Source organism: Phyllobates terribilis, unplaced genomic scaffold (genome assembly GCF_046119375.1).
Source record: "Phyllobates terribilis strain yellow unplaced genomic scaffold, ASM4611937v1 Scaffold_3__8_contigs__length_932513732, whole genome shotgun sequence".
Classification (NCBI taxonomy): Eukaryota; Metazoa; Chordata; class Amphibia; order Anura; family Dendrobatidae; genus Phyllobates; species Phyllobates terribilis.
Genome location: NW_027362763.1, coordinates 213,754,785 through 213,771,122, shown reverse-complemented (window position 1 = coordinate 213,771,122; position 16,338 = coordinate 213,754,785).

Sequence of the window (16,338 nt, the reverse complement as noted above, 5' to 3'; positions counted from 1 at the left end):
GCTGTTTACTCATACTATAGCCTGGGAATCAGAGGTCGACTCCAGCGCTTCTGTGAATCCAGACGAGGAAATGATCTGCACTGATGCCCAGAATCTTTATGAGTCGGATCCAGGACCAGACGCAGAAGGTTCTGACCATAATGTAGACCCTCATTCCCAAACTGTAACTCCTGTTGGTGGAGACAATGAGGAAGACTATGATGAGACTCAAATACCTGACTGGAGCGACAACTTTAGTTTTTTGTCAGGGCAGAAACAGGTTGGCTCTGAGGACGACGGGTGTGAGAACGCACAGGGTGATGATGATGAGGTTGGAGATCCCACTTACTGTCAACCCACAGTCAGCCAAGAGATGAGGTCAGCAGAGGAGGTGGAGGAGGATGCTAGGGACGACGAGGTCAGGCTGCGCCTTCCTGGACAGAGACGTAGTACTGGAAGCACGTCAACAACTGCATCCTCAAACACAACTCTGCCTCTCACCACAAGTCGTGGTGGCTCTTCAGGTCGCATGGGTGCTAAGCCTTGCACAGCCTGGGCATTTTTTCAGATCGATAAAGATGACCCAACTCGTGTGATCTGTAGCATTTGTCAGCAAAAGCTAAGTAGAGGCCAAAAAATACATAGTTTGAGTACTTCATGCATGAACCGGCACATGGACATGAAGCATAAGTTGCAGTGGGAAGCTCACTGTGCTACAATGCGGCCTAGCCGGCCGGGCCAACCGCCGTCTGCCATATCTTTTGCATCCGCGGCCTTTTCATCCTCTGTGACTGGGGGGACAGCAGTCACACCTGTTTTGGGGCGCAGACCTGCCACCTCTTTACCCGCAACAGCCAGCGTGATTGGCAGGTCATCATTTTCTTTGGAGGTGGTAACACCAGCTGGTGTTGAGCGCTGTCCGACATCGATAGCACCACCTTTGGATCAAGGCAACCTAACATGTCCGCCTGCATCTTCCTCACAGACCGGCAGTTTGCCGGGGACACCCTTATCAACCCCGTCTAAGCACAATAGCCAGCCCTTGGTCCCTCAGATGTGGACAAGTAAAAGACCATTTCCTCCTAGCCATGAGAAAGCTAAGAGGTTGAATTTCACCATCTGCAAGCTCTTGGCTGCAGAAATGCTGCCTTTCCGCCTGGTGGACACAGAGGATTTTCAAGACCTTATGTCCGTCGCAGTGCCCCAGTACCAGATGCCCAGTCGGCACTACTTCTCAAAGAAAGGTGTGCCTGCGCTCCACCAGCATGTCACACACAACATCACTGCTTCTTTGAGAAACTCTGTATGTGACAGGGTTCATTTCACCACTGACACTTGGACGAGTAGGCATGGACAGGGGCGTTACATGTCGCTGACTGGGCACTGGGTAACTATGGTGACAGCAGGACAAGGGGCTGCTGTCCAAGTCTTGCCGTCCCCACGAGTTGTGCGTCAATCCTATTTATCTCAAAGTTCCTCCACTGCTTCTGCCTCCTCAACCTCCTCTCGGTCCTCCAACTGCACCCAAAGCCTGTCTGGTCATGCCACAACATTTCTAACTGAGCAGAAGGGATCCTGCACACCTCCTTACTTTGCTGGCAGTAGGGCTCAAAGTCATCAGGCGGTTTTCACTTTGAAATGTCTGGGAAATGTGAGTCACACAGCTGAGGAATTGTGGTCAGCTCTGGAGAACCAATTTCATGAATGGTTGTCTCCACTGGACCTGAAACCAGGGAAGGCCGTGTGCGACAATGCTGCAAACCTGGGTGCGGCCCTTCGCCGGGGCAATGTCACACACGTGCCTTGTATGGCTCACGTGTTGAACCTGGTTGTCCAGCAATTTTTAGCCCACTATCCCGGACTATATGGCCTTCTGCAGAGGGCACGGTCTCTGTGTGCTCACTTCCGCCGTTCGCATCCCGCAGCTCAGCGACTTACATCTCTACAGAAGTCGTTGGGCCTGCCACTTCACCGGCTAAAATGCGATGTGCCTACCCGGTGGAATTCAACTCTGCACATGTTGCAGCAACTGTGGCAGCACCGACAAGCCCTGGTGCAATACGTTCTGACGTATAGCCTGGGCCAACGAGATCCAGAGGTGGGGCAAATCACGCTGGAGGAGTGGTCTCAGATCAGGGACCTATGCACCCTTCTGCACAGTTTTGAAATGGCGACGAAGATGTTTAGTGCGGACGATGCCATTATCAGCATGACTATTCCGGTGATTTACATGCTGGAGCACATGTTAAACAGGATTCGGAGTCAGGTGGTGGCACAAGAGGAGGAGGAGGAAGTAGAGGAGGAGGAATTGTATGCGGAAGGGCTAACATCTGCATGGTCCAGACGGTCGGCAGCACCAAGGCGGCAGGCATGTGAGGGTGGGGGAGATGGTTTTACCAGGGCGCATGGTAGCAGCCAAACTAGTGAGGAAGGTGCAGGAGCCCAGGAAGAAGTGGAGGACGAACTGATGGAAGACTCATCAGATGAGGGAGACCTTGATCACATTTCTGTTGTGCGAGATTGGGGGGAGAGGACAGAGGAAGGAAGCATGATTGTTACCTCGCCACCAACACAACAGGGACTTGGTGCTCCTGGATGCGCAACACACATGAGTGCCTTCTTGCTGCACTACCTGCAACATGACCCTCGAATTGTGAGAATTAGAAATAATCCTGACTACTGGGTTGCCACACTGTTAGATCCCCGGTACAAAAGTAAATTTGCAGAAATTATTCCTGCCATAGAAAGAGATGCACGCATGCAGGAGTATCAGCAGAGACTGTTGCAGAATCTTACATGTGCTTTTCCACAAAATACCAGTGGTGCACGTAGTGAATCTCACAGTTCCAACTTGCCAACCATGGGACCGTCGAGTGTTCAGCACTCAAACCGTAACAGAACCACAGTATCTGCTGGTAACATCAATTTTGCGGAATCATTTCACCACTTTTTTAGCCCATCCTTTGCAAGGCCACTGGAGACAAGAAGTCTGACACATAGTCAACGCCTAGAGACAATGGTACAGGAGTATCTCCAAGTAAACATTGAAGCCATGACTGTGTCACTGGACCCTTGCTATTTTTGGGCTTCCAATCTGGATAAATGGCCGGAGCTAGCCACTTACGCCTTGGAGATCTTGTCATGCCCCGCAGCCAGCGTTCTGTCTGAACGTGTGTTCAGCGCTGCTGGTGGTGTGCTGACAGATAAGCGCACGCGGCTCTCCACTGATAATGTAGACAGACTCACGTTCATAAAGATGAACAAATCATGGATCCGAAACGACTTTTCTACCCCTGTGTCATCCTGGGGAGAGTAAAAGCTTGATGATTGGTTAAAAACACCTCACCAACCGTTTTAAGCTTTCAAATTACTAATCATGTTTATCTGTATCTTGGCTGGAAAATAATTTGGGCTTTGTAGAAGTGTGCAGCACTGATTCTATTAGGCCATCTATAATAAGCTCCACCAGATTTAAAATTACTAATCATGTTTATCTGTATCTTGGCTGGAAAATAATTTGGGCTTTGTAGCAGTGTGCAGTACTGATTCTATTAGGCCATCTATACTAAGCTCCACGAGATTTAAAATTACTAATCATGTTTATCTGTATCTTGGCTGGAAAATAATTTGGGCTTTGTAGCAGTGTGCAGCACTGATTCTATTAGGCCATCTATACTAAGCTCCACCAGATTTAAAATTAATAATAATTTTTAGCTGCATCTAGCCCGGAAAATAATTTTGGGGCTCCGAGATGCGCAAGACACATAAGTGCCTTCTTGCTGCACTACCTGCAACATGACACTCATATTGTCAGAATTCGAAGTAATCATGACTACTGGGTTGCCACACTCTTAGATCCCCCAAACTTTTCGATCAACCTTTTCATTTTAATAAAGACCAAAAAAATTGTCATTTTTGAAATTATAAGCATTAGCAGGTTATTAGAAACTGAAATCAAACAGTTTTCAACTCAAAACTTTATTCTAGGTGATGTTACATTTTCACATAGGACCCCTTGTTCGAAAGGAGCTTCTGAACTCTCTCGTCCATTGAATTTGTCAGGTTTTGGATGGTTTCTGCTTCAATTGTTTTGCATGAGGACAGAATACCCTCCCAGAGCTGTTGCTTAGATGTGAACTGCCTCCCGCCATCATAGACACTCCTTTTGATGATGCTCCAGAGGTTCTGAATGGGGTAGAGGTCAGGGGAGCATGGGGGTCACACCATAAGTTTGTCCCCTTTTATGCCCATATCAGCCAGAGATGCAGATGTTTTATGTGCAGCATGAGATGGTGCATTATCATGCATAAAAATGATCTTGCTGTGGAATACACAGTTCTTCTTCTTGAACCATGGCAGGAAGTGCTGTTTGAGAAACTCCACATACATTATGGAGTTCATCTTTACCCCTTCAGGGATCCTAAAGGGGCCGACAATCTCTCTCCCCATGATTCCAGCCCAAAACATTACTCCACCTCCTCCTTGTTGGCGCTGTAGCTGTGTTTGCGTGGGGTGTCCATCAACCAGCCATCCTCCACTCCATCCATCTTGACCATCGAGCGTTGCACGGCACTCATCCGTGAACAAAACAGTTTTGAAATCAGTCTTCATGTAATGTTTGGCCCACTGGAGCCGTTTCTGCTTGTGTGAAGTGGATAGAGGAGGTCGACAGGATGGCGTATGCACAGCTGCAAACCTCTGAAGGACCCTGCATCTTGTTGTTCGGGGGACGTTGGAGGCACCAGCAGCTTCAAAAACTTGTCTGCTGCTATGACAAGGCTTTTTTGCCGCTGCTCTTTTAACCTGACGTAATTGCCTGTAGGAAAGAGTCCTCAATTTGCCCTTATCAGCACGCACACGTGTGTACTGTGATTCAGCTACATACTTCTTGATTGCCAAGACACTTCATCCTGATCATCGCACAATGTTGATTGTAGTCATGCCTTGACCTAAACACTCCACAATTTGTTGCTTTTCAGCAGCCGACACATCCTTTTTCTTTCCCATTTTGGCAGAAAATGTAGGCTGCTTAATAATGTGGGACAGCCTTCTTAAGTAATCTTGCCTTTCATTGGACACACCTGCCAAATTAATTAGCAAAGGTGTCTGCAATTGCTTACAGTGATATAAAGAGCCCTGACACACATCACCATCAATGAGTTTAACTGACAAACAAACAAATTCTTCCCTTATCACTCCTAAACACTTTTTGCATAATAATTTGGAACACAGTGTACATGTGCTTTTCCACAAAACACCAGTGGTTCACGTAGTGAATCTTACAGTTCTAACTTGCCAACCGTGGTCTGTATGGAGTTGTTCAATAAAGGGCCCAAAATTAAGATAACATAGATGGGAGAGGTCTCTATGAATAGGAATTCCTAAGTATTTGATACCCTGTGAGGGCCAGGCAAAGGGAAAGTTGGACTGGATGGAATCCTGTATGGATTTGGGGAGGGAGACATTGAGGGCCTCAGACTTCGCTGCATTGATTTTAAAATTTGACCATGTAACAAAGTGATCTATTTCAGCCATAACAGCATGGATGGATATATGTGATTGAGTGATATATACTAGGACATCATCAGCAAATAGAGAGCACTTGTACTCGGTGCCTCCCACCTCAATCCACCTAATATTGGGGTTATGGCGAATTGATGAGAGCCGGTGCTCCGTCACTAGGATGTATAAGAGAGGGGACAGAGGACATCCCTGCCTTGTCCCATTGGTGATTGTGAAAGGTGATGAAAATGTTCTGATGCACCCCCTGGGCCTTGAGACATCCGGAGCCGGACCATTTTTGGTGGATGCTGGTGGTTGTAGTCTCCGTGGCGGCGACCCGGTTCCGTGGCTCAGGGCGGTCAAAGCAGTGGCGGAACTATTTATGTGGTTTTGATGTTTAAATGTCCGACTACGCCACCCGTGGATTGCGGTCAGAGTGAACCGCCGCTGCAGGGCAGACCGCTGAGGCTGGTGTTGTGGGTGCAGCAGAGCGTAGCATAACTCCCCACGGGAGGAGTAAAGCCTCAGGGCAGTGTATGCGGAGGATGGGGGTGATGGTGCAGGGCAGCAGCAGTAACGACACGGAGTCATTGATGCAGTCCAGGGCCTTTACTCACAGTTCTTATTATCCAGACCACATCTGCAGGTAACGGCTGCCCACGACGTACTGTGCTCACCAGGTGAGGGGCTCAGACAACTCCCAGATAACTTTGGAGCGCTTCACAGGACCCCCTTTGTGTGTCCTTTGTCTGGCCTTTCTTACCAACCCTTCTGTTCGGCTGCCTCGGGCCTCCTCTTGGTAAACTTGGCGCCAGTTTCCCTGACTCTATGTGGTGCCTTCCTAGCGGGTGTAGCGAGGGGCTGCGCCACATAAAATGTCACAGCCTCCGGTTTCTAGCTGAGGGTCGTTTCCTGCCTCCACTAGTTTCGGGAACCGGTCTCCCCCTTTGGCCTGACCCCTCCACGCAGGTGGATTCGGGCATGCGGTGGCGACTCGCCCGTCCGCACCCCTGGGATCCCTTCGTTCCTCGTTCCTGGAGCCTTCTCCACTCCTCTTCCTTCCTTCTCCCTCTTCCAGGCCTGGGCCCCTGTTACTAGGCCCGCCTCCGGAGCAGAGCTCATGCAGAGCACCTGCTCCCTGTCACTTCTGCTCAGACTTCTCTGCACTGAACTAAGATGGTGCCCACCTTTTATACTCCCTTCTCAATGCACCCAGGAACTGCTTCCTCCCTACTCCTGCACTACATGGTTCCCCTTCCTCAGTGTTCCCTCCCCCCACTCCAACCAGGGACAGGGACTGTCGTGCCCATCTCAGGGGCATATTGGTCGCCCTGCCCCATGGCAATGTGGTGTAATGCATGCAGGTGTCGGGTCCTGATCCACACTCCATCCTTACCTGAGAGTGAGATATCACACCTCTGGGTGAGGTGCAATACCTCTGTAGCAACCGAGCCCTCAGGGTGCTACAGTTCCATTTATCTTCAGCCTAGGTAACGTATTGCGATACAGGGCCGTGATTTTGGCTATAAAAGGGTCCCCTAGACCCCTACCCCAAGCTTATTAAGAGAATCATATATGGCGTGCCAGGAGACTCTATGGAATGCTTTCTCAGCATCCAACGAGAGAATCTAATTACAAATTTTTAACTGCATCTAGCCCAGGAAATACTTTGTGCCTAGTAGCAGTGTCTGCTAGTCAGCGGATTATCCCGGCTGTTAAGCAAGCTACACCACCTGTAGTTTGGACACTTAATTTTTTCAAAGGAAATGCTTCGGGACCACGGGATACTCAGTGAAGAGCATCAGGAGGCACCCCAAGGCATAGGGGCTGGGACTGGCAGTAGGATGCCTTGCGGTGGACAGCCGAGCTCGATCCTTATAAAAGCTTTTTAACTGCAGCAGCTTTAGTGGACGCTACTGGAGTTGGAATTACGCGGCTGCTGGCATGAGACTTGCCCTCCAATAGATCCTTGTAAATGGATTTAAAGTGTATTCATTCAAATTAGAGAGACAATTTAAATTAAAAAGCTTAGAGCTGCCTCCACCACAGGGGGGCTCGCTCGATCCACCAGCGGACAGGCACCAGTATTGGGAGAGGGGGGCTGGCCGTCAGGGTTAACCGCGGCTCTGGCACAAACCCGGCGACACGGAGGTGGCACGGGCAGGAGCGGACTGGCCGTGTCGGCTTCTCACTTTTTGGATTTTAGAAGGGCATGACATGCCTATATCTGTGTCTCCCCCTCCTTTTACTCCTCCACCTCTTTTCTTTTCGCATGACTATATGTACTTGTCACTTTTCCATGTGTTAGTTGTGTCTTCTGAGCAGTTTGTCAGCTTTTGGACACCTTTGAAGGTGTTTTCTATGTGTTTCTATGCGTTTTTGTTTGCCTGCCATTGGTTTTAACGGTGTTCGAAGGTGTTCGACGAACAGTTCGACGAACAGTTCGGCGAACACACGGGTGTTCGACGAACCGAACCGAACTCGAACACTACGGGGGTGGCTCAACACTAGTTATTACCTCATAAATTGACAGTGGTCAGAATTGTAATATTTTGCCCGGTCATGAAGGTGAAAATAGGCTCGGGGGTGAAGGGGTTAATAATATTTTTTTAATTGTATAATGCATATCTATCTATCCATCTATCAATCTTGTCTTACATTATGGCCTTTAAATCATAATCTTAAATATTGACTGTGTGCCTCAACACTGTCTGAATTTAGAGGAATGACATGAGACCAGACATCCTGAGAATGGCCAAATTGAGGCAGAGAGAATGTTCTATCAAGGTGACTGTAGTTATACACTTGAAATAGATTCTGTCAAGACATTACATCTCTCTGCAATGCATTTTTTATGAGTTCTCAGATGAGTTTGACACTAGTGCCCTGCTTTCTTCTGAAGCATCAGGAGATGGAAAATTCACATTTGTAGACAGTTTTCTATTCTCCACCCCTCAAACTTAGAAGGGCTTCAACCGTTCTGCTTCAGCGAAAACCTGTAAACATTGACAAATGCATGTCCTAAATACAATGTCACCAAAGAGGAAATATCCTACGCTATTTGTATACTTAATATATATGTGTCACAGTTATTTTGAGCAAAGGTACAATGTTATGTTGTAGTCATACCTATTACCAGCTAAAATGAAGGTCAAAATTCTAGACACAAAAATACACCAATTATTAATAGGATATTTTACATTTTACATTAATAATAATGGAAATGTCATGTAAAAACCCTTGTTGCAGTCTATGTACATTGATTGTTTCACAATCCTAAAACAAAGAAATAGAAGAGTGAAAGTGGCAATAAATTCACCTAAACACCTCTAAATGGAGGTTTCCAAAACTTAAGCCCCCGTCTCACATAGCGAGATCGCTGCTGTGTCACGGTTTTGGTGACGCAACAGCGACCTCACCAGCGATGTCGCTATGTTTGACACTTTGCAGCGATCAGGCCCCTGCTGTGAGGTCGCTGATCGCTGCAAAGTGTCCTGGACCATTTTTTGGTCGTTGCCCTCCCGCTGGTCAGCACACATCACTGTGTGTGACCAGCGGGAGCAGCGATCAGGCTGGTAACCATGATAAACATCGGTTTACTAGGGGCACAAGCGCACCTAGTAAACCGTTGTTTATCATGGTTACCACTCTGCTACGGTGAGCGGGAGGTTACCGCTCACTTTAGCAGGCTCATAACTATGATAAACATCGGGTTACTAGGGGCACACGCGCACTTAGTAACCCGATGTTTATCATGGTTACGAGCCTGCTAAAGTGAGCGGTAACCTCCCGCTCACTGCAGCAGAGTGGTAACCATGATAAACAACGGGTTACTAGGTGCGCGTGTGCCCCTAGTAACCCGATGTTTATCATGGTTGCCAGCCTGCTCCTGCTTCAGCAGGCTGGTAACCAGGAGCAGGACATCATGGAAAGATTCTTTCCACGATGTCGCTGCTTCCCTGATCGTTGGTGAGCCTGCCTGTTTGACAGCTCACCAGTGACCACATAGCGATGCAGCAACGATCCCTGACAGGTCGTATCGTTGTTGGGATCGTTGCAGCGTCGCTAAGTGTGACGGGGCCTTTAGAATTCTTGACACAGGTTTACTTTGTGATTGCAACTAATTATTAGTGCTGCATACATATATTCAACTATAAAAGCATAAGGGAAATCATAAAATGTTTGAAAGTCATTCTACTGCTTAATGCAGGATATGTGGTATACACATCCTTAGTATCAAATATTTGTTTTTAATTGTACACTGAAAGTGAATTTACATAATTTAAATACTGTCATTCAATGATATAAGAGGTCGTTAAAAGAGTGGACCAAAACTTAAATGTCTATTAATTCTAAATTTCTATATATTTAATGTCATAATCTAATCTAAACATAATCTAATCTTTTTTCTATTATACTTTCATTTAAAAGTCCCTATCATTCCCTTACTACTCTATCTGACTGCTTTATTTTTGAGAATCCCAGTGCATGCGGGATACTCAAACGAGTTGTCATCAGGGAGCAGAGGCTGCAGTCTCTGCCCCCACTCTGAAGCGAAGTGAAGATGCAGTGGCCTTTTCGCATGGGGTGGTTGGTAGAAAATTATCCCTGTTTGGAGAATTTCAAGAGATTTTTTGTTTGCTAATTGAAGAAATGAAAGCTTTACCACAAGGAGTCCAACATTTTTTCCTTTTTATAAAGAGCAAAAACCGATGTGCTCATTAGTGTTGAGCCATCCCCATAGTGTTCGGATTCGGTTCTGTTCGTCGAACAACGGTATGTTCGTCGCACGATTCGTCGAACACCGTCGGACACCGTTAAAACTAATGGCAGGCAAACAAAAACATATAGAAAACACCTTCAAAAGGTGTCCAAAAGCTGACAAACTGCTCAGAAGACACAACTAACACATGGAAAAGTGACAAGTACATATAGTCATGCGAAAAGAAAAGAGGTGGAGGAGTAAAAGGAAAAGGAGACACAGATATAGGCATGTGATGCCCTTCTAAAATCAAGAAAGGCTGGAGTAAAAATCTAAAATCAGCCTACCAACACCCAGACGTCGTGACAAGAAAATTAAAAAAATAAATATCTTTAGGTAGAATGGCGGTTCCATTCAGAACACTTTCCTTACAAGACATAGTGGTATCCGCGTTGGGAGTCGTGCCAAAACCGGAGCCCAATACATTCGGACTAATCCACCATTTGTCATATCCAAGGGGCAGGTCAGTAAACGACAACATCGATGCGGAACTAAGTACAGTAGTATATATTGTACATCCTTTGACAAGGCAATCAGGTGGGTCAAGAAGTTGGGAAGGGGGACCCTAATGGCCAAAACAGACATTGAGGGGCGTTCCGGTTACTTACTACCTGTGCCTCCGAATAGTGTCCGCCTATTGGGCTGCTTCTGGGACGGAACATACTATATAGATCGCTGTTTGCCCATGGGGTGCTCCAGATCCTGCTCACTATTTGAGCCGTTTAGTTGCTTCCTCGAATGGGTCGTCATGGACGTTTCTAAGGGGGCACATATTATCCATTACCTCGACGACGTCTTATGCCTGGGCCCAAAAGATTCGCCACAGCGTGAATACATGCGGTAGTCCAGGTATGAGAAGGAGAGAGCTGGAGGGAGAACGGACACCACAGAGCCAAGGGGTTAGATGGAGAACGGAAGAAGGAAAGAGGACAAGGGAGGTAAGGGAGTACGGTGGAAGGCCGACCTGAGCTCCCCCACATTCCTGCTGGGCGGGGAACAGCCCTGGGAAGAAAAGCCGCTTGCGCATTCCTTTGAGGTTATGGGCGCGAGCGGGCAGAGGGACTACGCTAGAGTGCGAAGGCGACACGGTCAGGCCGTTCCTGCTCGTGCGACCTCCGTGTCGCTGGGTTTGTGCCAGAGCTGGGGTGGACCCTGACGGCCTGCCCCCCTCTCCCAATACTGGTGGCTGTCCACTGGTGGGTCGAGACCCCCCGCAGTGGAGACAGGTCTAAGCTCTGTAATTTGAATGAGTACACTTTAAATCCTTTTACAAGGATCTATTGGAGGGCAAGTCTGATGCCAGCAGCCGCGGTAATTCCTGGGTGTGTCAGTGTGTGGACTGCAGCTGAGGAGAGAGGTGGTGGACTGAGGAGCTCCTGGGCCGTGAGGCTTGTTTTTCACCTGGAAGGACCCCCCCCTCTTGGATCCAGGAGAGGGAGGGTGGTTGAGGACAGCAGTGGGGCTTGTCCCCGTCTCCCACCCCTCGGTTGATACCGGGGGTGGGAGTTCTGTTTTTGGACTTTATTTTGAACTTTATGGTGACTTTATTTTGTACTGAGCCCCTACAATGAAAGGCAGCACCTCTAAGGCCAAAAAGGCCAAGGAAGGAAAAGCCAAAGATGTGAGAGCGATGGAGGCTAAGGCCAAGGAGGCTAAACAGGCAAAGAGGAGCGGCAGGGTTCCGGCCGGAGCCGTAGCCGGGCCGCAAGTGGGACAGATCTCTCCTCCTGGGGAAGAGCCTGGTGCTTGCCGGGGTACAATGACCGTCCATAAGGACTGGGGTGTCCAGGCTGAGGGGGAGCCAACTTCCACCTTCGGCTCCCGCCTGGGCATGTACCTCAGTGAACACGGGGAAGCCATAAAGACCTTGAGGCGGCTTCAGGAGGAGCTGCGGTGTGCTCAGCTAGCCGCAAACAGCGCATCTCGTGGCCCTAGGTTGGCCCTGTCAGCTAAAGTAAAGGAGCTGAAAAGCTCAATAAAGGCCTTGGAGAAGAGGAAGCAAGAGATTCTGGCTAATGCCGGTCCCTTCCGAGAGAAACTTAACAACGATGAGAGGTTCTTGGGAATAACCACCACCACCGCCGCCAGAGGGGCGCTAGAGGGGTCTGGTCGCTCGACCCAGGCAGAGGAGGAGGAGGCTGGGGAATCTGCTATGGAGGAGGAGGAGGAGGAGGAGGAGGAGAAGCCGGACAGCCTGCCTGGGGACTTGGTAAGTGATCACCAGGTCACACATAGTGGGCAATTAGATCATCACCAAGTCGCGCTCCCATCGGACGCCAGCAGTGTGGAGGATGATGATGGGAGTAGTGACAGTGGTAGAGAGGGGGGTTGCCTCATGCGCCAGATCCGGCAGCTCGAGTCCCCGGGAGTGGATTTCTCCCAGCTTACATTTGGGGACGAGGGCTGCCTGGAAGAGGCAACTGGGAAGGGGAGGAATAAAAAAGGGAAGAATAAGATCAGAATGGAGGAAAAACTTGTGTATGTCCCCCTTCCTGGGACCCCCCGGTCCCACTATGTGCCCGCTTCCCACCCCGGCCTGGGTTCTGGTGTGGGCCCAGTGCAAGGGGGCGGGAAGAGAAATGTAATCACGGTGAAGGCTACCATCCATGCTGATCGTAGCATGGATGGGGGAAAGGGACCTAACATGAGGATGGTGCCGGAGGTCCGGCTGACCCGCGACCCCACCTTGGTGGGGGAGGTTGTGCTGCTGGGGTCCCTGGCAAGTGTGTCATCTACTGGGTCTGCGGGGGCCCCGGGGCCAACTAGTAAGAGCAAGGGGTCGGCCGTGATATCCACCGCCATCCTACCCCCGCCCGCACCCTCGGCAGGGGGGGGGCCGGCCAGCCGGGGCCTCCTGTGAGCCCGCTTCCACTTGGGGCTGCGGGGGCCTCGGTGCCGGTAACATCAAAGGGCGAGAGGAGTGTCGTAGCTGAGGTACAGCCGGCCGTGTCCCAGACCGCACCACCGGCGGTGGGGGCGGTGTTTCCGGGGTCCCCTGTGTGCCTGCCACCATCTGGGGCCGCAGGGGCCTCGGCGCCGACAATATGTAAGGGCGGGAGCTTAAGAGTTAAAACCGTGGCAACACAGCTGGCCGCGTCCCTGATTGCAACCCCGGCAGGGGGTGCGGTGCTGCTGGGGTCTCCTGCCAGCCTTGTACCACCTGTGGTGGCAGGGACCCCAGTGACGGTTAAAGTAAAGGACATGTGCAATGCAAATGAGGTGAAAATAACATCAAAAACATCCCAAAAAACATCCAAAGTAGTAAACATGGAAGCCCCGACCCCAGCCACAGGGGGGGGAGAGGTCGCACCGTCGGGGTCCCCTGTTGGCATTTTGTCACCTGGGTCGGCAGGGTCCTCGGCAGTGGCTGCTCCCTCAGGGAGCGATGTCCTGCAGCATGGAGTGCAGGAGGAATGTTCTGCTGCTGAGCTGGCTGTTGCTGCTGCATGCTCTGGTGGAAAGCTGGGTGTACCTATTTCCAGCAGTGGCTGTGAATCCCTTAAAGTGGCAGTACGCGAGAAAAATCTTAAAGCGGCAACCAGCCAGAATCTCCCAAGCAAAAGTCCAGGAAGTAACAACACCGGCAAGGGAAGAGCAGAGAAAGGGGCTGCACCTGTAAGTGGAGCAGGGAGAACGCAGGGTGTGAATAATGTGGGGGGAGGGGAAAAAAACGCATGGTGTGAATGATGGGGTGGGAGGGAAAAAAGCGTAAGGTGTGAATGAGGGTTTAGATGGAAGTGTGATTGGAGAGAATGGGGAGTGTATAGAAATGGAGGAATGGCCAGCCCTGCCAGGGGGGGGGGCAATGTGAGAGGTGATACAAGAGGGGTGAGTGGTGACAGTGGGGGGGCCGGTCCATCGCCCCCTGCAGGCAATCTTTTGAATTTTTCTTGGGCTGTGGTGGGGTCTTCCTCACCTTCAGGCTCAGGAGACGGAGATTTCCACCGTTGTCTCGTGCAGGCCCTGAGGCGTGGGGATCGGACGATCTCAGTAGAGGGGAGGGATGTGGACCTGTCCTTTTGGTTGGACAAATTCAGACAGGCCGCCTTCCAAGAGAAAAGGGGGGGAGAGACTGTATGGTCTCTCCCTACAGCCGGGCGGGGGGTGTCCAGGAGGAATGTGGTCCGTCTACGGTGGAGGGGTGATGATGCGTGCCCATCAAGATCAAGGGTGGTGAAGCTCCTCCTGGAGATGGGTTTCAGGGCGAATGACATCTTTGCCCTGATACATCCTTTTGGCACTCCCATCTTTGATGTTAGCTTTGTTCGGCCGGAGGGCACGGAGCTTTTTTGGTTGAACTACGAGCTGGCAAAGGAGACGCCCGGCTGGCGGGGTCTCGTCGCGGAGGCGATATCCCGCGAGAATGGGCCCAAGAAGGTGACCGTGCTGACATGCAATGAGTCACTTTCAGGAGTCGACATTATGACCTGGCTCAGTAGGCACGGAGAAGTGGTGGAGGTTCCAAAAAAAATAATGGATGAGGGCATTTGGTCAGGGGGCTGGACCTTCAATATGAGGTTGAAGAGGTCCGGCGGCACTGTCACCCACATGCTTTCCTTGGGAGGGACAGGATCCTGGTTTTCTACCAGGAGCAGCCGAAAGTGTGCCACAGGTGCGGTGATCCCACGCACTTTAGTGCAGCATGCAGGGTGCAGAAATGCACCCTGTGTGGTGGGATAGGCCATCTCGCCGCCTCCTGTGGTACGGTTCGGTGCCACCTGTGTGATGCCATCGGGCATCCATTCAGTCGCTGCCCTCGTTCTTTCGCCAACGCCGTCTTTGGTCAGGTGGAGGGTGGTCGTGTTGGGGTGGATCCCGGCAGTGCACCCTCTGCTGAGCCTGGGGCTGGTGGAAGCGAGGGGGCTGAGGGGCCAGTGAAGAACAGGAAGGTCCGGGGCCCCTCTTATCATCGGAGGCAGGAGAGGCACCTGGTTGGGGAAGGGCAGGGGGATCCCCAGGCAACTGGGGTGATGACTGTCCCCCCTCCAGGGGTCTCGATCGGTGCCACTGAGGCCCTGGGGGAGGAAGCGCTGAGCGAAGAGACCAGGAGGATGGAGAGGGAGGAGGCGGCTGCGCTCTCAGATTCCTCCCAATATGAAAGTGTTGAGGAGGATGAGGTTGCGCAGCCTACAGCAAAGGGTGACAGTGAAACCCAAAAAAAACAGCGAAGGAGGAAGATCAATGGGAAGGGGGTTAAAAAATCTGCCCCCTCCCTGACCAGCAAGGTGCCGGCGGAAGGCTCCACGATCTCCCCTCTGATCTCTGTCTCCAACCAGTTTGGAGTCCTCGAGGACCCTGATGTGGCGGGGGTCGAGGGCAAAGAGCTGGGGGAGCCACCTGAGGGGCCTGTGGGGGACGGCGAAGTCCTTCCCTCGGGGGGTATACCATCTTCCACTGGGGGAGGGACTGTCCTGAACCTGGGAGTGAGGTAGAAAGGGGAGGGGGTTTCTATGGATATGACAGTGTCCCTCAAACGCCGTGAGCGTGACAGCAAGGGGTCTTTGTTGGACGGTGAGGGGGGTGGAGGGAAGAAGAAAGCCATCTAATTCAATCACCCAATGGCTGCACCCACCCCGTTGACGTTGGCATCCATTAATGTCGCCAGCATAAAATCAGATGCGGCTAGATTTACGGCCTTTGATTTTCTCACCCGGTTTGAGGCTGAAATTTTATTTTTGCAGCAGACCAGACTAACGGACATGGGGGCCATTCACAAGGCAAGGAGTGAGTGGAGGTGTGGGCCCTCATACTGGTCTCTTGCGGCCGAGCCGTATAGCGGGGTGGCGGTCCTTTTTAAGACCGCAGCGGTAGAATGCCGGAGAGTTATCGAAGTAGAAATGGGAAGGTGCTTGGTTTTAGACGTCTTCATGGGGGGACAGGAGCTTCGGCTCATAAACATCTACGGTCCCCAATCAAAGTGGGGCTGCAAATGTCTCCTCCTGAAGATCAAGCCCTATCTTTTTACGAGTCGGCAGGTGGTCTTTGGAGGGGACTTCAACACTGTCACAAGATTACGTGACCGGGGAGGCTCCAATGGCCGGCTGGCTTATGATAGCGTGACTCTGAATAGCATAGCTAGTGATGCTCGTCTGGTG